General features: G+C 35.6%; 1 protein-coding gene across 3 annotated transcripts in view; it reads right to left on the bottom strand.

The window, feature by feature from the left end:
* Positions 1-2,252: 2,252 nt before the first annotated feature.
* LOC127791231 (alpha-dioxygenase 2) overlaps positions 2,253-20,464 on the bottom strand; it is a 42,053-nt gene continuing 23,841 nt past the window's right edge. Inside the window, exons 9-13 of one of the 3 annotated variants that reach the window (XR_008020887.1) lie at positions 16,378-16,449; positions 16,213-16,284; positions 15,947-16,015; positions 14,533-14,598; positions 2,253-2,464 (exon numbers count right to left, since the gene is read on the bottom strand). The gene's annotated coding sequence lies outside the window, so the exon portion shown is untranslated. Of the gene's footprint in view, positions 2,465-6,832; positions 7,064-14,532; positions 14,599-15,946; positions 16,016-16,212; positions 16,285-16,377; positions 16,450-20,464 lie in introns of those variants that run through there. The other 2 variants (XR_008020888.1, XR_008020886.1) reach the window with 2 other exon arrangements.

Below are 20,464 nucleotides of genomic sequence, written 5' to 3' on the forward strand. Positions count from 1 at the left end.
ATATGTAATCATTACATGAGGTTTTTCATAACTAGACTTAACCACAACCATTACCTTTTAAAGGATTAGACGTAACCTTCACTAGAGTTTCACAAAATAATTGTTACTACAAAAAATTTGTAATTTAGTGACTGAAGAATCTGTCACTAAAACAAAAAAATCCATTGCTAAAAAATTTAGTGACGGATTTAGTGACAGAAAACATCCGTCACTAAATTTGGCGTCACTAAAATTTAGTCACAAAATTTATCGATGGGCATATTTAGTGATGGAATCAGTGATAGGAGACCAGTTGTTGATTGGTGACGGGGTCTCCCGTCACTAATCAGTGACAAGTATAACTCTTTTGCTAAATAAAAAAATTATTTTTTAATAAAAATAAATAAATTTAAACAAAAATTAAAAAATAAATGATTTAAAAAATCTATAAATAAAATAAATATATTAACGAATAATATTTTTAAATTAATTAATTAAAAAATAATAAAATAAACGTAAATAATTAATATATATTAAAAATATAAATTATATAAATAAAATTTATGATAATTAACTATTTATTTTAATTAATTGAATAGAAATTAAAATTTTATTTATATAATTATTAATTTAAAGATAAAAAAATTAAATAACAAAAATTAAAAATAGTGCTTTTCTTGTAGTGATTATATTTGTATTTCTAATCTTAAAATTGTATTTACTAAATAACTAACTTGATAATAATATTTATAACATTATATTTGTACTTTTTATTTTAAAATACAAAAGAGAACTAATTAAAATACAAATATTAAGCTTTTTATTTAAAATTATTATAATATATTTAATAAATAAATACTTAAAAACAACTTTTACAAATAAATTATATATTCATTTTATTTTTTTATGTATAATTAATATTTTATTGAAAAAAATTGACATAATAATTTTTTATTTCTAATTTTTTTATCTTGTTTAAATAATTAATAATATATACACAATACACAATAACATATACATAATATGCAACTATATAAGTATAAAATAAATAATAATATACATGCAATAAATATGAATAACATGGATAATTTTCATTTAAAAAATATTTAAAGAAGCATTTAAAAGTTAAAATAATAAAATACTAAAAATATAATGCACAGAGAAAAAAAAAATACCTTATAAATTTTGGTGATACTCGTATCTTCCAAATGAAGACTCTACAACAAAAAAATATATATATATATATAGAATTTTGAAAGTGAAGTTGGGAGTGTAAAGGAGAGAGGAGAGGGAGAAGAAAAAAGAGATAGAGAGTGTCAGGGGACAAAAATGGGAGATTTATATATGGGGAAAATTTCAAAAGTTTGGAGGAGGGCGGGCATGACCCGGAAAAGGGGGTGCTAAATTCTATTTAATTTTATTTAAATTCTTTTAATTATTTATCGACGAAATATTTTAATTTAATTTTTTAAATTATTTAGCGACGGAATTTTTCGTTGCTAAATAAATTTATTTTAATTTAATTTTTTAAAGTATTTAACGGAAAAAATATTTCGCAATGAGAATATTCCGTCGTTAAATAAATTTAATTTTTTTAATTATTTAGCAACGAAATATTCTGTCGCTAAATTTAAAATTTGATAAAAAAATATTAAAAATTATTTAGTAACGGAATATTTTGTCGCTAATTTTTTTTTAAAAAAAATAGAGACAAAATATTCCTTTGCTAAAATTTAGCAACGGAATATCTATCGCTAAGACATCTTTAATTAGAGATGGAAAAATTTTGTCGCTAAATCTGTCTCTAAAATGTGTTTTTTTTTTTTTTTTTTTTTTGTAATGTGTGAAGGGATTTCTCAAGAGAAAAATATAAGATAAAATAATGATTTCAACATTCTCTTAAACAATAAGAGAGTTATATGGATATGATGAATAAAGTACTCAACTCTCTTATATCTAGTATCTGGTTTAAAAATATCTACTTGAAAACATTATCAGATAATTTGCTTAAAGTGAAGAGAATGAGCATGAAGAGCTAATCACTCAAGCAATGAATATAGGCTCAAAATAGTATGGCATTTGCTATGTCTAAATTTCAATTGGGTCTTCATTGTTCAAATATCAATGGCTCAGGCTTGCTTAATAGCAACAGCAACCAATTTGTAACACCTCGTCTTCCAGGGCATTAATATATGCTATGATTTTTTTTTTTTTTTTACATCAAACATAAACCGGCTGTAAGAAAGATTAGAACCTGTAAGAAAGATCAGAACCTGTAAGAAATTTCGAAAACACAACACATGTGGGTACATACAAATCACTCACCCAATATAACATCACCAATAATATTAAAATCTAAGCAATACATTCGAATAAAATAGATAGTCCTAGTTCCACAAGGGACCCACAAAATCTCCATCACGATCATGCCTCGATCACTTCCTTGCCTTTTCGGCTGCTTGCCTCGTCTGGAACGTGGAATATTCTAGGGACATAATCCAATATTAGAAGATGAAATCTTCTAAGTGAGGGTTAGATAAGCATGAATAAATAATGCATGATGCATGGACATTTATAAATATATACCATAATGTAACTTCCCAGGCCCACTGGCCCGGCACGGAACCCTAGGCAGAATCCCAAACCTCTGTAGGATAAGCCTAACGTTGTTCCTTTAATTGTCCTAGGAGAATTGCTGCTATACTCTTAGGGTAACATCCCAACCCCATGCACGAGTTTCAATATGATAAAAATATCGTGTCGTGCATATATCACGTTTTCCCATGCAACAGTATATGGACGAAAATGATTACAACATGTGAAAATATCATGCATAGAAAAGAAATCATATCATATATGGGTTATAGGGACAAAACCACTCACCTTTCACAGTTATCGGGATACCTCGAAAAGTGTGCAACTGCCTCGATTTGCGTGCCAACCTTGAAATTTGCACCAAATGTTTCACCTCACTTCCCAAAGCACCCTAGGCAAGATATTTGTTTAAATAATCAATAAAACCTATTTTTCTTCAATTTTCTTGCCTTTTTCTCAATTTTTCCTTACTAATATTCCAAAAAAAATACTTACACCTATTTTTCTCCAAATATTTTTACATAGGAAATTCTAAAATATTTTTCTAAACTATTTAAAAAAAAAATTGCACAAAAAACCAAGCCCGCACACGCTACCACATGCTAGGGTGAGTGAGACTAGTGAGTGGGGCCCACGCGCCGATCATCTTCTCTGGCTATGGCTTGCCGGAAAAATGCAAAAATTATACCTCGAGAAAGCCCATGCTTAATCGATCCTAGGGGTACTTGAATGGGCTCGAAAGGAGGTCGGAAAGCCGGTCAACGAAGAGCTTGAAGTCTCGGCTAGGCGGTCCGCCGAGGGTTCCGGCGAGGCTTCGATTTGCCTTCGTTTCTGCTACGTTGCTCACCAAATGCTCCAGATATGATCTTCAACCTATGGGCAACAAAAGCCCTCTATTCTTGCCTCTCAATTCGTTCAAAATAGCCTTCGATTTGAGCCTCCAACTTCTGAAAATTTCAGCCATCAAGAGCTCTATTTATAGGCGAATGTCGAGCTTCGAAATGGCCTTAGATGGCTTACCCACTGCCTTCGGCGTTTCCCCCTCCCCTAGATTGACTCGAAATCGACCTCACCCCACCAAAATGTCGAGTTGCAGGTCGCACCATTGCCGCCTGCAATTTGGCCAGAATTTTTCAAAATTCTAGCCACTCCAGTGCTCGATGGCAGCTCATGATGACTCCTACGAGATCCCCGACCATCCATCGTGCTAGCTCATTGCCTGAAACGACTGGTCAGAGATCGTGCGCCACTGTCAGAAGCCATGGCCGAATTTTTCTTCTTTTTTTTTTCACTTTGGCCTTTCAGTTTCAGTTTTTCCTATTTTAGCCCATTTCCTCACAACCCCTACTCTTTCCTTAATTGCAATTAAGCCCCTTAAGTTCCAATCTTTCCATTTCTTTTTTGAAACTTTTGAAAAAATGTCATTTTGACCCTCCTTGGGCAACTTTGGAAAATTGCACTTAGGCCCATTTCTCTGTGTTGGCTTTAAACCTACTCGTTTCTTCCTGAAACCTCTGAAGGGTTGTTCTACTCGATAAACTGAAGCTTCCCATAGCTTCCATCATCATTTCGAGAGTTTCCTGCGAGAATTCGATTTTGCAGCTTAAATAGCAGTTGCATTTTTGCTATACCGAAAATTGTTCCCGATTGCATTTCTTTCGATCCTAAAAATCATGCCTCGAGATGCTCGCTAGAGGCGTTCCTATTTCCTTAGACATTTAAGCTTTAGGGTACTCCCTTTGGCCAATTCGGTAAATTTTTTAGGCTTTTCAAATACCTAATTTTCTCGAATCTCTAGTTTTCCTTTAAAATAATAACCCAAAGTTCTTGGGTATTACACAATTGACTAACCCACATTGATCTAGTGTAGCACTTGGCCTTTTATAGAAGCTTAAGATTTAGGATTTACCTTGATACCTGTACATACTCACAACTTCTTTGATTTAACTAATAAAAGTCAAATTAGTTAAGAATCATACTCACCATAATCAGTTGTACCTCTTATGTATCTCAACCCTCTTTTTGCTACACTAAGATGAAATTGGCTAGGAGAATACATGAACCTAGAGAGCAAACTTGCTAGATACATAACATCAGGTCTTGTAGCTGACAAATACAATAAACTTCCGATTAGGCTTCTGTAGATTGAAACATCTGCTTTGTTTCCATTATAATTCTTGGTTAACTTCTCATTTACTACTAAAGAAGTACTCACAAGCTTTGATCTCTCCATATGGAACTTCTTTAGAATTTCTGAGCATATTTTCTTTGGTAAAGGAATATACCAACTTCATTTTGATCTATCTCCATTGCCAAAAAATACATCATTTCACCTAGGTCAGACATCTCAAATTCCTTTTCCATATTCAACTTGAATTGATTCAATGAGTTTAAATCACCACATGTGATCAAGAGATCATCAACCCTCTTTTTGTTGCACTAAGATGAAATTGGTTAGGAGAATGCATGAACCTAGAGAGCAAACTTGCTAGATACATAACATCAGGTTTTGTAGCTGAAAAATACAATAAACTTCCGATTAGGCTTCTGTAGATTGAAACATCTGCTTTGTTTCCATTATAATTCTTGGTTAACTTCTCATTTACTACTAAAGAAGTACTCACAGGCTTTGATCTCTCCATATGGAACTTCTTTAGAATTTTTTAGCATATTTTCTTTGATAAAGGAATATACCAACTTCATTTTGATCTATCTCCATTGCCAAAAAATACATCATTTCACCTAGGTCAGACATCTCAAATTCCTTTTCCATACTCAACTTGAATTGATTCAATGAGTTTAAATCACCACATGTGATCAAGAGATCATCAACCCTCTTTTTGTTGCACTAAGATGAAATTGGCTAAGAGAATGCATGAACCTAGAGAGAAAACTTGCTAGATACATAACATCAAGTTTTGTAGCTGAAAAATACAATAAACTTTCGATTAGGCTTCTGTAGATTGAAGCATCTGCTTTGTTTCCATTATAATTCTTGGTTAACTTTTCATTTACTACTAAAGAAGTACTCACAGGCTTTGATCTCTCCATATGGAACTTCGTTAGAATTTTCGAGCATATTTCTTTGACAAAGGAATATACCAACTTCATTTTGATCTATCTCCATTGCCAAAAAATACTTCATTTCACCTTGGTTAGACATCTCAAATTCCTTTTCCATACTCAACTTGAATTGATTCAATGAGTTTAAATCACCACATGTGATCAAGAGATCATCAACATATAAAGAAATAAAGAGTTCCACTTCACTTCCAGCCCTTTTCACGTAAAGAGTTGCTTTACTTTCACTTTTGTTGAACCCTTATTGTAGCAAATAGGAGTCAATTCTATTGTATTAGGCTCTAGGAGCCTGTTTATGCCCATATAAGGCTTTGTGCAGCTTATAAACTTTGTCTTCACTTCTAGCAACTTGAAAGCCTTTCGGTTGTTCAACATAAACATTTTCTTCAAGAAGTTCATTTAGATATGCAGTTTTAACATCTAAATGGTAAAATTTCCAACCCAATTTTGCTGCTAGTGCCACTAAAAGCCTTATTGTATCATTTCTTGCAACTGGAGCAAAAGTTTCAGTGAAATCCATACCAAACTATTGAAAATAACCCTTCACTACAAGTCTGGCCTTTAGTTTGTTCAAAGAACCATCTGGGTTGAGTTTGGTTCTATAAACGCACTTAACACCCATTATCTTTTGATCTTCAAGTCTATCTACTAAGCTCCATGTCTTATTCTTTTCAATCATACCCATCTCCTCTTGCATGGCAAGTCTCCAATCATCATTACTTGAAACTTTAACATAGTTAGCAGGTTCAAGTAAAGCCATATGACATCTTTCATAAATTTCTTCAAGAGTTCTAGTTCCTCAAACTATAGCATCATCAACCATATCAGAATCCTCTTCTTCTGTTGTGACATATTGTTCTTAGGATATATTTCCCCAATTCAAAATCTCCTTTAAGGCTTCAACTTTCATTTTATTCCATTTCCACCTGAAGAGCTCATCAAATTTGACATTTCTACTGATAATGATTTTTTCAGTTTTCAAATTGAAAATTCTATAACCTTTGGTGGTGGTACTATATCCCAAGAAGATGCCTATTTCAGATTTTTTTATCTAACTTCTCCATTTTTTTATTTTGGAACATGAGCATAACACACACAACCAAATACTCTAAGGTAATTTTGTAATGACCCCAGAGGTCTAATACAACGAATAGCAATAATTCCACCATTCTTCTTTTTCTTTTTTTTCTTTACACATAACATAGTAGTTATTGTCATGTACATATCATTAGGTTATCCCAAAGGGGAATACAACAAACCGCAATAATACAATGCAAACAATACCATAGTACAACCTAGCCAGCCAACAAATGCCCCCAAAACCTTTTATTCGAGTGAGCTCTATACACATCTGACCCAATAGATCATCCCTTGCTAGGACCACTCTCATCCTTCGCTTTACTTGCACCTAGAATTAGATGAAGAGAAAGAATGAGCCGCAAGGCCCAGCAAGTATAATACAATAAAATAAAGCGTAAGATATATCAAGATAGAGACTCAGTAAGCAATAACAAGCAATATATGGTAGGATCATGGCATAGAGTAATACAGGCAAAATTATAACATGGAATATCATGGTCGCAACCATAACCGAGATCTGTACAATCTACACAAGTAATAAACTCCTACCATAGCATGGGCAAGGTACACTCCAGTAGCCTCACTATTATATAATCTCTGGAACCCATCTAATGCTCTAAGAACATAACCCATTATCTTGCAATATCGTACATTCATGTCACAAGACAGCCTATCCTGGGTCTATAAATTCAATCCACTCTGTGGCACTAGCACTCGCCTGTGATGCCACAGTCTTATGCATCATAAGATAAGGCTGTTGTGGGTCTCAAATCCATAGTACTCCATTACCAATTGTGGAACAATATCCACCCATACCCTAGTCCATACTAGGCAGCATTACGAGCCGTAGCTCCCATGGCCAGGCACTAGCCACCAGGATAACAACCACAGTCGGGCATAGGCCCACTGACATGATAATCATGGTCGGGCATAAACCCATCGGTATGATAACCACAGTTGGGCATAAGCCCACTGGCATGATAACCACGGTCGAGTATAACCCCACTAGCATGATAACCATGGTCGGGTATAAACCCACCAGCATGATAACCACGGTCGAGCATAAGCCTACCGGCATGATAACCACGGTCGGGCATAAACCCACCAGCATGATAACCATGGTTGGGCATAAACCCATTGGCATGATAACCACTGTCGGGCATAAGCCCACCGATATGAAAACCATGTTATAGTTCATAGGGATAACTCCCATACACAATTATATTCTCACGTGCCTAAGTTATGTCCTCTTCACATTACACTCTCTATGGACACCTGCCATATCACAACCATCATAAATGAGCGAACATATTTATGTACATACCATTTCGTTCCCAATCATAAGCCCATACATGTAAATTTTAATGGTTGCACTAAGAATTAGATAGCAATGTTGATTGGTCAGAGAATACAAGCAAGACAACACCGAAGTCTTGCATAAGTTACACCTTAACTAAGAAAGCATCATTCCTTAAGAAAGATAGGGTGAATTAAACCCTATTTAAGCTTTCAGCAAGATTCAACATGAATCTAATAATACCAAAAGGTTTAAAATACAAGGAAATAGGCATGAGTTATGATTTCATCCATAAAAAGGATGGACAAAACAAAGGACATTCCATAGACACAATTTCCAATTTCTCAATTTCATGCAAGCATTTCAAAGGAACCTCACGGTTTCAATACTTTTCCAAATGACCCAAATCTTATACCAAATCAAATCCCTTTGACTCTAGTTTATAACGCTTTAAACAGTTTTTAAATCAGATATCCACACAAAAAGTTATGGCCAAAACCGTACGACTGCACAAAGCTGTCTAAACCCTTTAGTCGACTATTAAAAGGTTTAGTCGACTAATGAGAAGATTAATCGACTATTGAAAGGGTTAGTCAATTGGACCGAGACCTGATCTTCCAGGGGTTAACTAACCCACTTATTAGTCGACTATTGACCAAAATAGTCGACTAATGAACCCAGAAACGCACAGAAATGATCGGGAACACCCCAAAACCATCCCAAATCTTCCAATACTCCATTAAACTCAATTCACATCATTTCCCCTCATCTCAAAGGGTGCTACAACCTCTATTTCAAAATCCAAATGAAACTAATGGGATTAATTTGAGAGAATGAGGGTTTTACAAAACTCTTGACATAGAAGGCTATACAATAATTCTTTGAGGAAAACCATAAGATTTTCTTAACTAAATGCTCCATACATCAAGTCCAATAAGTTAGATGAAGAAGATGAGAGAGGAACTTGCCTTAATAATCCTTTCCCCCATGGTTTTGCTTGAAAAATCCACCACAAAAGCCATTAAACTTTCCTTTTGATATCAGGATTAATGAAGAGAGAGTTGAAGAATCAAGCCCTAGCTCCCCTTCCTTCCTCTCTCGTGGCTCCCCCCCCCCCCCCCTTTTCCTCTTCTTGATTTTTCCCTTCTCTCACATATGCATATATATATATATATATTTCACATTTCCTAGATTGCCCCTCTTCATTACCCAAAATGACATGCATCTCCCCCACATTTATAAATTCTCATTTCTAATATTATATAATAAAATTCAAACCAAATACAATTTAATCCATAATAAGATTTCCTTAAATTATTTACACACATACCTTGTATACCTGCAAATCCCATTACCTCTCAAGTCATCTCTTTGACCTTTGGGTATTTCCACTACCTTTGACACTCACATATAATATCACATTTAATTCTTTAAAATTATCATCCAAATAAAATAATTATTCTATGTCCACACATTGCACCGGTACTCGAAAATGGGTCGTTACAAATTCACTGAGGGCTTGAATCTATACCATTCCTCAAAGGAAGTTTTTGCACTCAAGGCTTTAGTTGGCAGCATATTCAATAGATAGACTGACGTATTTATAGCCTCAACCCAAAATTGCTTGGAAAGGTCCTTCTCATATAGTAGACATCTAGCCATTTCCATTACTGATCTATTTTTCCTTTCACTCACTCCATTTTGTTGAGGAGTGTAGGGAACAGTCAATTGATGTTGTATCCCTTCCTTATCACAAAAATTCTTGGACTCTCTTGAGACATACTCTAACCCATTATCAAATATGAGAATTTTCAGTTGGCAGCCAGCTTGCTTCTCAACCACAACTTTAAATTTTTGAAATTCCATTAAAACCTCAGATTTTTGTTTCAAGAAATAAACCCAACACATCTTGGAGAAATCATTAATAAATAACAAGAAATATCTATTGCCATTCAAAGATGAAATACTCATGGAACCACAAACATTAGAGTGCAGGAGTTGAAGTTTTTTTAAGCTCTCCAATTACTGTCCATAAATGGTAATTTTCTTTGCTTCCCATATTGACGCACATCACAAACCATTTCATTTGCATTAATAGCAAGCAAGTCTTGAACTAATTCTTTAGAATGCATGAGTTTTAATGTGGAGTAACTGAAAAGACCGAGTCTCTTATGCCACAGGCTTGAATCATCCTAAACAATATGATAAGGATGCATGGCTATTTGATTCCATTAAACTGAAAAACTCCTTTCTTTCATTTTCACAGTCATTAATTCATTCCCAAGAGGATTATATATAATGCAGGACTTGTCTTCAAAGTGCAAAGCATAATGGTTCTCAAGCATTTGTCCTCCTTAACAAATTCTGTCTAATCTTAGGAACAAGTAAAACATCATAGATGAACTTTGTACTTGAGGGTGTTTCAACAACAATATCACCTTTTCCCTTCATTTTAACATAGTCTCCATTTGCAACCTTTACTTTATTAATGTTAGACTTGCCTAAGCTTCTAAAGAGATCAGCATCATAAGTCATGTGACTTGTACATCAACTATCAATCAACCAAGTGCCTTTGTCACTACTGGTAGCATAAGAAGTAGCTACAAACAACTTCTCTTCAGCTTGCTCTTAAACCTTAACAATGTGTGCTTCTTGTCCCTACTGATTAATCTTGTTTTTACACACCTTCTCTACGTGACCAAGTTGATTACAGGCTCTACACTTCACATTTGGCCTGAACCAACAATAATTTTCTATGTGACTCCTTTTTTTACAATGAGGACAAGGTGGAAACTTTCCTTTCTTGCCTTTTCCCTTGCTTCCATTTTGATCTCTCTTTTCATCATTCCTTTTTTCACCTCTATATTTCCTTCCTCCTTCACTTTCTACCTTGCCTTTATGAGTTGCCAGAAGAGCATATTCATTGGTTTCCTCAAGTCTGTAAGCTTTTCTTTACTCCATAGCTTGAAGTGAATTGACTAATTTAGCTAATGAAAGTTAAGACAAGTCTCTTGAGTCTTCCAAGGAAGAGATCTTAGACTCAAATCTCTCTAGTAAACTTACCAACACTTTTTTAATAACCCTTTTTTAGGAAGATCTTCATCAATCAACCTTATTTGGTTTACTGTCTTCATAAGTCTGTCTGAATAACTTTCACAGACTCTGACTCCTTCATTATGAGAAATTCAAACTCTCCTATCAAATTTAGTACTTGCATTTGCTTAGTCTTTTCACTTCCATGAAACTCATCCCTCAATCTATCCCAAGCCTCTTTACCAGTTTCACAAGCCATTATTCTTGTGAATATGGTCTATGTCACGATTGTATGAATAAGAGATAGAGATTTAAATTTTTTAGCACATTCCTCTACATGGTGCTTCATTTGAGTCACTGTTGGGTTGTTTCTCAGGGGTGAAGGATCACTTCCAGTCTTTACTACTTCCCAGTGGTCCAAAACTCTCAGAAAAGCCTTAATCTTCACAGCCCACATCTAATAATTTTGCCAATCAAATATAGGAGGTGAGCCTGAACCATAACTACTGGAAGCCATAGCAAGGTCTTCGAATTTCTGGTATTTACTTTTTGGCTAGTGAAGGGAAATCTTACTGGTTTTCTCTTATTTGCACACAAGCCCTTAAAAACAATAGGGCTCTAATACCATGTTGTTTTTTTAGAGAAAAGAACTAGAAAATAATAGCAAAATGTTTAGAGAACAAGATAGGGCAATCTCTCCATTCATTTCTGCATAATATATACATAGAAAATTTCAAGTACAACACTGTTTGGTCAATACCAAACTTAGACAATTTTTACACAACTTTTCCAATACAATGATCCTGAAATCTAGGATCTCCATACCTTTCTGACAAATCTTGACAGAAGATAATAGATTGCACAGCAAAAATACAAAAAGTAATACTTACTTTTAGAGTATCTAGAAAAATCTCACAGCCCAACACACCCTTTGGGCTTCCCGCTCAGTCCATGAGACCTGAGTGAAGAGGTGGTCAGCGAGATTGACCCAGTTAATTGGCCTAAGAGGTGCTTGATCTGCTGGCAAGGAGAGTTGTGGAGCCAAAGAGGTTGAGATTGTTGAGAGGAGGCAAGAGGTCCTTCATCTTCCAAGGGGTTTGGAAGACAAAAAGCAGTCAAGGGCACGTGGGGATTTCTCTCGCATGGGCTTTCTTATGCTTAAGTCAAAAGAGGTGGTCATGCAGCACAAGATGTAGAAATGAAGTGTAGGAATGTCATGCAAGAAGAAGAGATGTGATGGTTGTGTTATCTACCTCTCCAAAAACAGATGAGTTTGGGGTATTTATAGGTAACATGAGGGATTGGGACACATGGCATACGCATGCGAGGGTACGATGCTCCTTCCCGAGAGGGGGCGGTGTGTCTCCATTTTCAATGGTGATGTCCCAGGGTTCCCTCTTCTCCTCCCCCAGTAGGGAGGGAGCCCCGAAAGTAACTGGGCCTAGAAGGGAGTCATATTGTAGCGTGACAATGCAGGGTAATGTAAGCAAGGGACGTGTCTCCCAGATTCCTCTTGGGAGTGAAGCTCGACCAGGGGGAATCATGCAAGTCCAAGAAGCTAGTCCTGAGTGAATGATGGGTGATAAAGGGCTTTCCTAGGGAACATAGGCTTTGATTGAGAGGGTCTTTCATCGAGGGAATCATTTCCTTTAGTATGACAAATATCCACTGGATACCTCAGGAAGACTCTCCTAGGAGGCTATGCCATAACATTTTTAGTGTGAGTAATTGACACATCAATAAACTTCTTTCCTAATCATTCATTCTAACTTGGCTAAGGATTTTCTTGTCACACTAACAGTAGACCACATAAGAAGTTCATCTCAACTTAATGAGGGTAACGGATCCTATCCAAAAGCACTTGCCTCTATGCATCAACAATACAATACCACATAAGATGATCATCCCCACCTCGCAATTGGATGGTTCAGCATATCAACAAATCTCGCACACTAGAGCATAAGACAATTGTGCCGCTTCAAGTCAAAGGATCAGTTACAAAATTGTAACCAGATGACAAGACTATTATTATCCATCATACCATGTGATCTGTCATCAACATCACATTCGGTGAGATGTTCAACCAACAACCACCCACGAGTTTACTACGAGCATCATATTCTCAGTGGTATTTAACTCGTAACCCTTTACCATTAGTATCTCATACTAATCAAAGTAGTAAACTTACATGCCAATCTGTAATTGATTAATTAGAGTCTCCATCTAAAAAATTAAAGGATCAAGAGCACTTAAGAAATCATGTTACTAGAGAACCTCATCACATATTTTTAACAACTTAAGAATGAGATCTCAAACAAAAAATCTAGGAACTTAATCATACAAAGCTGGAGAGTAATGAATGATGACAACTTGCCTTTATTATTAATATACAAAGATGCATCATATGATTTACACCCTAATAGATGTCATCTAAATCTAGCATTAGAGCACATCACTAACAATAGCCTCAACAGGCTTCAAACAAATAACCCTAATTGGACTTCCATTGCCCTTGGAAATTGTACTTTCTATGGTCTCATCTTAGGTGATGGATTTTCATATCTCCTATGTCTGTCTGCCAATATTTCTTTAGGGGTAGGTCTATAGGGTTGCAGCTTTTGAGGGTTCTAAAGAGGCATATACGACCTTCTTGAAGGTGATTACAGCTTGTTCCCTTCGAAAGCCAAGTGCCTGGATGACAAGGGTAGTTCAACACTAGGCAAAAGGACTTGCAAAAAATTAGTTAAGTCCTTTAAAGCTTTGGTATTCTCCTCATGGTTCTTTTTCAACTCATCATAATTTTTCTTTAGCTCTTCATATTCCATGAACGAGACAGTGGGTGGTAAACCTCCTTCCAAGGGTCCTAGTACCCCCTGTACCTTGTGGGTTCCTCCAGGGAGTAGGGGTGTGCAATCAATTATAACTGAACCAAACCACCCGAAAATCAATAACTAAACCGAACCGAACTGAAAACACTAACCAAACCGAACTGACCGCCAACAACGGTATAACTGAACAAACTGAAACCAAAATAACCAAACTCTAAAATATCCTAACCGAACCAAAATGATAACCGAAGTTTTGCCTAAACTACTAACTGAATCGAGAATTGACCACTATATAACCAAACCAACCACTATATAACTAATGTTTCTAGTGTTAAGAATTAGAGTTTAAAACAATTTAGACACCAAGAGCTGAAATATGCAAGTGAAGAAAAGTAAGCAGTCAAACACCTAAAGCATGAGCCACAAATTCTGACATCTCAATGTTGAACTTTATTAAAGTTATACCACTAGAAAACTCTGCATGGCATTTACACACGCGCGTACACACACATATATCTCCATGAGCCCATAAAATAAAACAGTAGCAGTTCCACTTCTTTGAACATAGCTAGCTCACTAGTATTAAAATACGATAATATCTAGTACCTTGCTACAGAGGGCAAAGGAAGACCAACTCACTTGTGGGTAAAGATCACAGGTCCCCAATTTCTTCACTACCAAAGGTAATCTCTCTCCATCAATAACCTGAGATGAAAAAGGAACAATGAATTTCAATGTCACATTAACCAGAAATTATTGTAATTTATTACATTCAAGTATAGATGAGAAGCAACTGAATCAAACCTCATAATCTGCTCTAACACTCTTAATGTTAACAGTCTGTATTTCATTATGCTTAGCCCATATGATTTTTCCACTATTGTCCATACTAGCTACAGGTATGTGTATCATATTAAAGCAGCAATAACTCATTAAGAAGGCCAATGTGATGCAATCATTTGTATATACTCTTAGCTGGAATCAATCCCAAAAAGTGTAAAAAGTCTTACAACAAAATAACCACACAAAAAAAGGATGAATGTGATCTCAATTAAGTCTGTTTCTAATTACTTTGGGTTGGTAACATTGAATCTCTTTGTCCATTTTCTTCTATCGATGCAATAACTTCAATTAGACCACGTGTTTTAATTTGTCCTCTCTCGTCCCTAGAATTAAGCATCAACCTCTTGTGGATAATGTCAATTCTCCTAATTGGGGGAATTATTGGTCTTTCCTGTAAGTCACAAACCATTTTTACAACATTCCTCTCAATTTATCTTTAATAGATTTTACCTTTCATACCATGGAATTGATTACTCTAAACCCTATTTTTTCGAGTTATAAATCAAGCATAACATTCCCATCTCAATTGCATCTATTTTCTAACCTGTTTTTACTTGTCCAACAACCCCTGTCATAGAATATGGTTAGATTTTTTTTTAATAAAATAATTACAACCTTAAGGGGGTGAATCTTGAATACAGAGCATTGGAAATGGATGCACTCCTTACAAAAGATGAGAAGGAAACAAAAAATTCATACTAGGATTTAAGCAACAAAAAATAGGTCACCCAAAAACTACACAATTGATTGCAAGCAAAAAGGGATGTCCAACCTCAACCAAGAAAATGAAGTACTAATGATGTTACTTTTCATGTGCAAAACCAAAATCTCCAAGTCATTTAAGACCTTCCTACCTCTCACCCTCCAAAAGCACCACCAGATGCATTAGGATAAAACATGATTAGAGTTATAGTTCTCCAATGAATTTCCTTTTCGCCTCATTAGTATGAACAATATACAATTAGAGCTTACAAAGATTGGGGGCAACTATTCACCATGCCTGCTAATAGTGATAAACAAATAAATACATCATCACAGACTGGGAAATCCAAAGATAGGAAATTAAATATTCTGAATGAAACAAGCTCATAGATGTACTAGTAAGATAATTTCACTAAATTTCAAATTTGCAACATATCACAATTACAATGAACCCCCCCCCCCCTCCCCAAACATGTGGGCAGGAAAAGAAAAAGAGAGGGAACCTCACCTACACGAACATTTCATATATCCAATAGCCCAAACTCTTTCAAGACCATAATTCAGAGTGTTCTCAAGGCTACAAATCAATAAAACAATTTAGAAATAGCAACAAACATTCCAAATACTCATAGAGTGATAGAAATTAAAAACAAATTTTCAGAACAGGTTATGGCATAGAGTGCTGGCAATTAAAAAAAACCTCAAACACAGTCAACCAAAGTAAACCAAATAACCAATAGATTTTGAAATACTGAGAGGTTCAAATTCACTTACTTACAAATGTATGAGTCTTCAAAATCTAAATTTCCATAAGTGCGGGGCAGTCAACAATAACCTTTGCCAATTCTAAAACAATACACATAATTAATTAAATAATTTAAAAGTAACAAGTATTGAACTGAAATTAAAAAAAAAAAAAAAGAGTAACAATGAGTTTACCTTCTTCAAGTTGTTCAACATGATACAAATCTTCTTCAACACTCATTAGGGTGGTAGATGATCGAAGCCAATCTTGCATACAAATTAGACTTTCAACCACTTTAGGAGAAAAATAACTCCTAAATGGATCAAGTACTTGACCCCTTATGCTAAAGGCAAACTCGGACACAACAGTAAAAATTGGAATTGCCAACACATCCCGAGCCATAGAAGATAGAATAGGAAATCGATGACAATTAACTTTCTACTAATTCAAATTGTCAAAGTCATCAATTTCTCCTCACACACTTCACTTAAATACTTATCCCTTTCTGAAGGCACAGTTGTAGACCCACTATGTAACTCCTCCTCATCTCAAATAGTATAGTAGGATTACTCTTAGTTGTCCAATAGGCGTTAGGAAACCCTAGCAGCGAAAACAACGGATCGAACCTTCCGAAATATTTGTAGGGTTCCCATGCAAGCTAAATATGCATAATTCTTTCGTTAAAACAACATGTAAGTCTAACATAACAAAAAGAGATACAAATCTCCAAATAGTTACAGTACTTTTGAATAGAATTACATAAAATGATAAAATAATGCTTAAACGTCCATTGATTCTTTCCTGTGTGCCTTGCTTGCTTCCTTAGTCCCTGGCACACCAAACATACCTAGAACGTGGAACGTTCCAGGGGCATCAACCCAAGTCAGATTACAAGAATCCAAGTGAGATGGTTTTAAGAAAAGAATAGCTCATGTATGTAAATGCAAGTATGCAAAAATGAAATCCCCTTTGTGGAAGTTATGCCAGGGTGTTGCAATCACCCCCGCGCACGCCATGCTCACCTCAAAACACGCATATGTGACTCTGTGAGTCACTCATGGCGGCCACTAGCTTGCCACAAACAACCACATGCCATGAAGTGATGAAATAAGTGAAATTTCATGCCAAACAAAGGAAGTAAGTGATCATGTCCACATGTAACACAAATGAATCAAAGGATGATCAATATGAAGAGCAAAAGATGTAGAGAACCACTCACACTTGCTATATATCTTGTTGAACCACCAATTTTATGAAATTAATCCCTTTTAAGCTACAGTTACATACAGTTCGAGTCATCCAACTAAAATAGTTTTACATAGGATTGTAGGAAATCATTTAAGGAGAAAACCATAAAAATTTTAGAGAAAAAGGCCCTACCACGCGCCCCAAGAAGGGTGGCCACGCGCCCCCATGCGTAGCTGCGACAGGCACGTGTGTCTCACGCGCCAAGCCCCTGGTTCTTGCGGATTCTGTTTTTTATGTTTAAAACGGCCATAACTCCTTCATTTTAACTCTGATTCGACTTCTGTTTGAACCTACGAACTCCCTTTTCAGTGTACTACGATCCTACGAAAAGAAAAGTGGTTTACCTTTTTGGTTTCTTCTCCGTTTTTGGTGTTTTCTCAAGCTGGTCTTCCTATTTTGGCTTCTTTTGCTTCCTTTCTTTGAATTCTTCTCTCCCTTGCTTTTCCCTTCTATTTTTCCTCTACGTGGTCCACCTCTCCAACCCTTTTATAGCCCTTTTATCTCCAAGTTCAAGATTGCACTTATCCCTTTTAGGTTGGCTACTTTCTTTCCTAGCTATAATTGCTATCTTTGAAAACTTACCATTTGATTCTATCTTCTCTTGAAAGCTTTTACTCTTCCAATCTAATTCCTCCATTTGCCCCTTTCGTGACTTTCTAAACAACCCATCTTATCTTCATCTTTTAGAGGGCCAATAGGATTCCTCCAAATCTACTTACTTTGAATTTAGGGATATGAGTAATTATGGTTATCTTTACTTTAAGACTTTTGAGTTAAATCCTCCAATACAATTTCACCAACTCAAGGCTTCTCAAACAAGCCTTTATCATGACAATTATTTGGAGAAGTTATCCTTTATTTTGCATTTAAGTCCTTAAAACCATTTTCACTTGCATGCAAATCCAAAACCTCCATTAAAACACACTTTATTACATCATCTATCCCTATTATATCCAACCTCTTCATTACATTTTTGGGGTATTACACACTACCACTGGCACACTTATACTTTTTGAAACGACAACTAAGCAAGTTTGGTCTAACAAATTTTCCCTTCTCGACATTCTCCATAACAGGTGGAGTAGACACTTGAGACCACTCTCCTACTTCACCTTGAGGTGCCAATTTTTTCTTATATTCTTCTTACATGAGTGGCAAAAGGGTGACGATCTTGAGTTGATTGAGATGGTTGGAAAAATGAAAGAACCTCATGGAAAAAAGTATTGGAGGTGACATATGAAGTACCCGAAACCCGCAAAGTAAGCTTATAAAATAGTTGCAACACTCTAACAAACATTCTGACCCTCGTCCAATCCTCTGGCTTGGGTCTCCCATCAATAGTAATAACCTGTTGCAAGTCATTATTCCAACTACTTGTACCAAGATCAAGCATAGAACATGGCTCTACCTCATCAAATCTCTCAAAAGCCCTCTCAAACTTTTGAGCAGTCTCTAACATCAAGTATGTGGAGTTCCATTTAGTTGCAACATCCAACGACAGTAGGCCCTTAGATTCTATTTTTTCCACTTCCACACATTCTTTTAATTTTCTTAGTCTTGTTGGAAATTGTCTAATATATCTGATTGCATCCCTAACTCTTGTTATTAATTCATCCAACTCTTTCAACCCATGTTGCACAACCAGATTTATTATATGACCCACACACCTGATATGTAAATAATTGCCACTTATAATGCTAGCATCCCATTTTTCCATTTTTTTCCTGAAGTTACCCACAACAACATCATTTGAACTAGCATTATCTACTATCAAAGTCAAAACTTTATCAACTTTCCATCCCATTAGACACTTCTCAATTTCCATAGCAATGGCATCACCCTTGTGACTATATATTGGACAAAAATTTAAATTTTTTTTCTTCAATGTTCAATTATTGTCAATATAGTGCGCCATCAAGCACATATAATTAACCCTTTGAATGGAGGACCATGTGTCAGTTGTTAAGCAAGCTCTTTCACATGAATTTTTTACCTTATTCATCAATTTCAACCTCTCTTCATTAAATAATTCAAAACAATCACGAGAAATTATCCAACTTGAAGGAATCCAAAATTTTGGACAAATCACATTAATGAAGTGCCTAAACCCCTCACGCTCAACAAATTTGAAAGGCATCTCATCTACCATCACCATGCAAGCTAAAGCCTTTCTAGCAAGCACTTGATCAAATTTTCAATTTACCAATCCCATACTCTCCCCCTTTCTCCCAGCCCCCGTTGTCATTGAAGTTGGTTGCAAGTTTAATTGCATTTGGTGGGTTTCCAAAGCATGAGGATGTTTTTTACATGTTCCCATATGATTCCTTAAAGCCATAGTCCCCCCCCCCCTTAATTTGGATCAGAGTGGAACTCCTTAGAACAATAGTTGCATTAACCTTTAATCTGACCCTCTGCATTTGTAAATTTAGTAAAATGATCCCACACATTTGATCTAGCTCTTATTATTTTTCTCTTTTCCTTTCCTAGTGATGTTGCACCTGTATCAGCTTGAGATTGACTACCTTGACTTGGTACTATTGGTGTAGGTCTTAAACTATCATCCATACTACTAGAGAAGTTTGTGGTGTAACTGGTGTCTTTTTCTCTAGCCATCTAAAATTAATACAATTGTAATTAATATGTATTAAAATAGTGAGTTAAAATGTCATCTTATGATTAACTTACAATCTTGTAATTTAAAAGAAAAAATAAGGGGTTGCATTAAAATTCTATCATCCTCCTAATACTAGCACTAGAAGTTCAGCAAAGTTGTTTTGTTTCTACCCTTTTTTCTCAATTCACCAACGCAAAATTTTGAGAATTTTGTAAAGAGCTTAGCATTCATCAGGACTTCACATCAGTCGAGCATCCCCACACAAATGGGTAGGCTAAAGTTGCCAACAAGGTCATCCTTGCTGGGCTCAGGAAGCAACTGGATTAGGCTAATAAGGCATGGCCGGAAGAGCTCCCTATGGTGTTATGGTCATACCATACCATAATTCAAATATCAACAATGGAGACCTCTTTCAGGCT

The sequence above is a fragment of the Diospyros lotus genome, chromosome 14, assembly GCF_014633365.1.
Source record: "Diospyros lotus cultivar Yz01 chromosome 14, ASM1463336v1, whole genome shotgun sequence".
NCBI lineage: Eukaryota > Viridiplantae > Streptophyta > Magnoliopsida > Ericales > Ebenaceae > Diospyros > Diospyros lotus.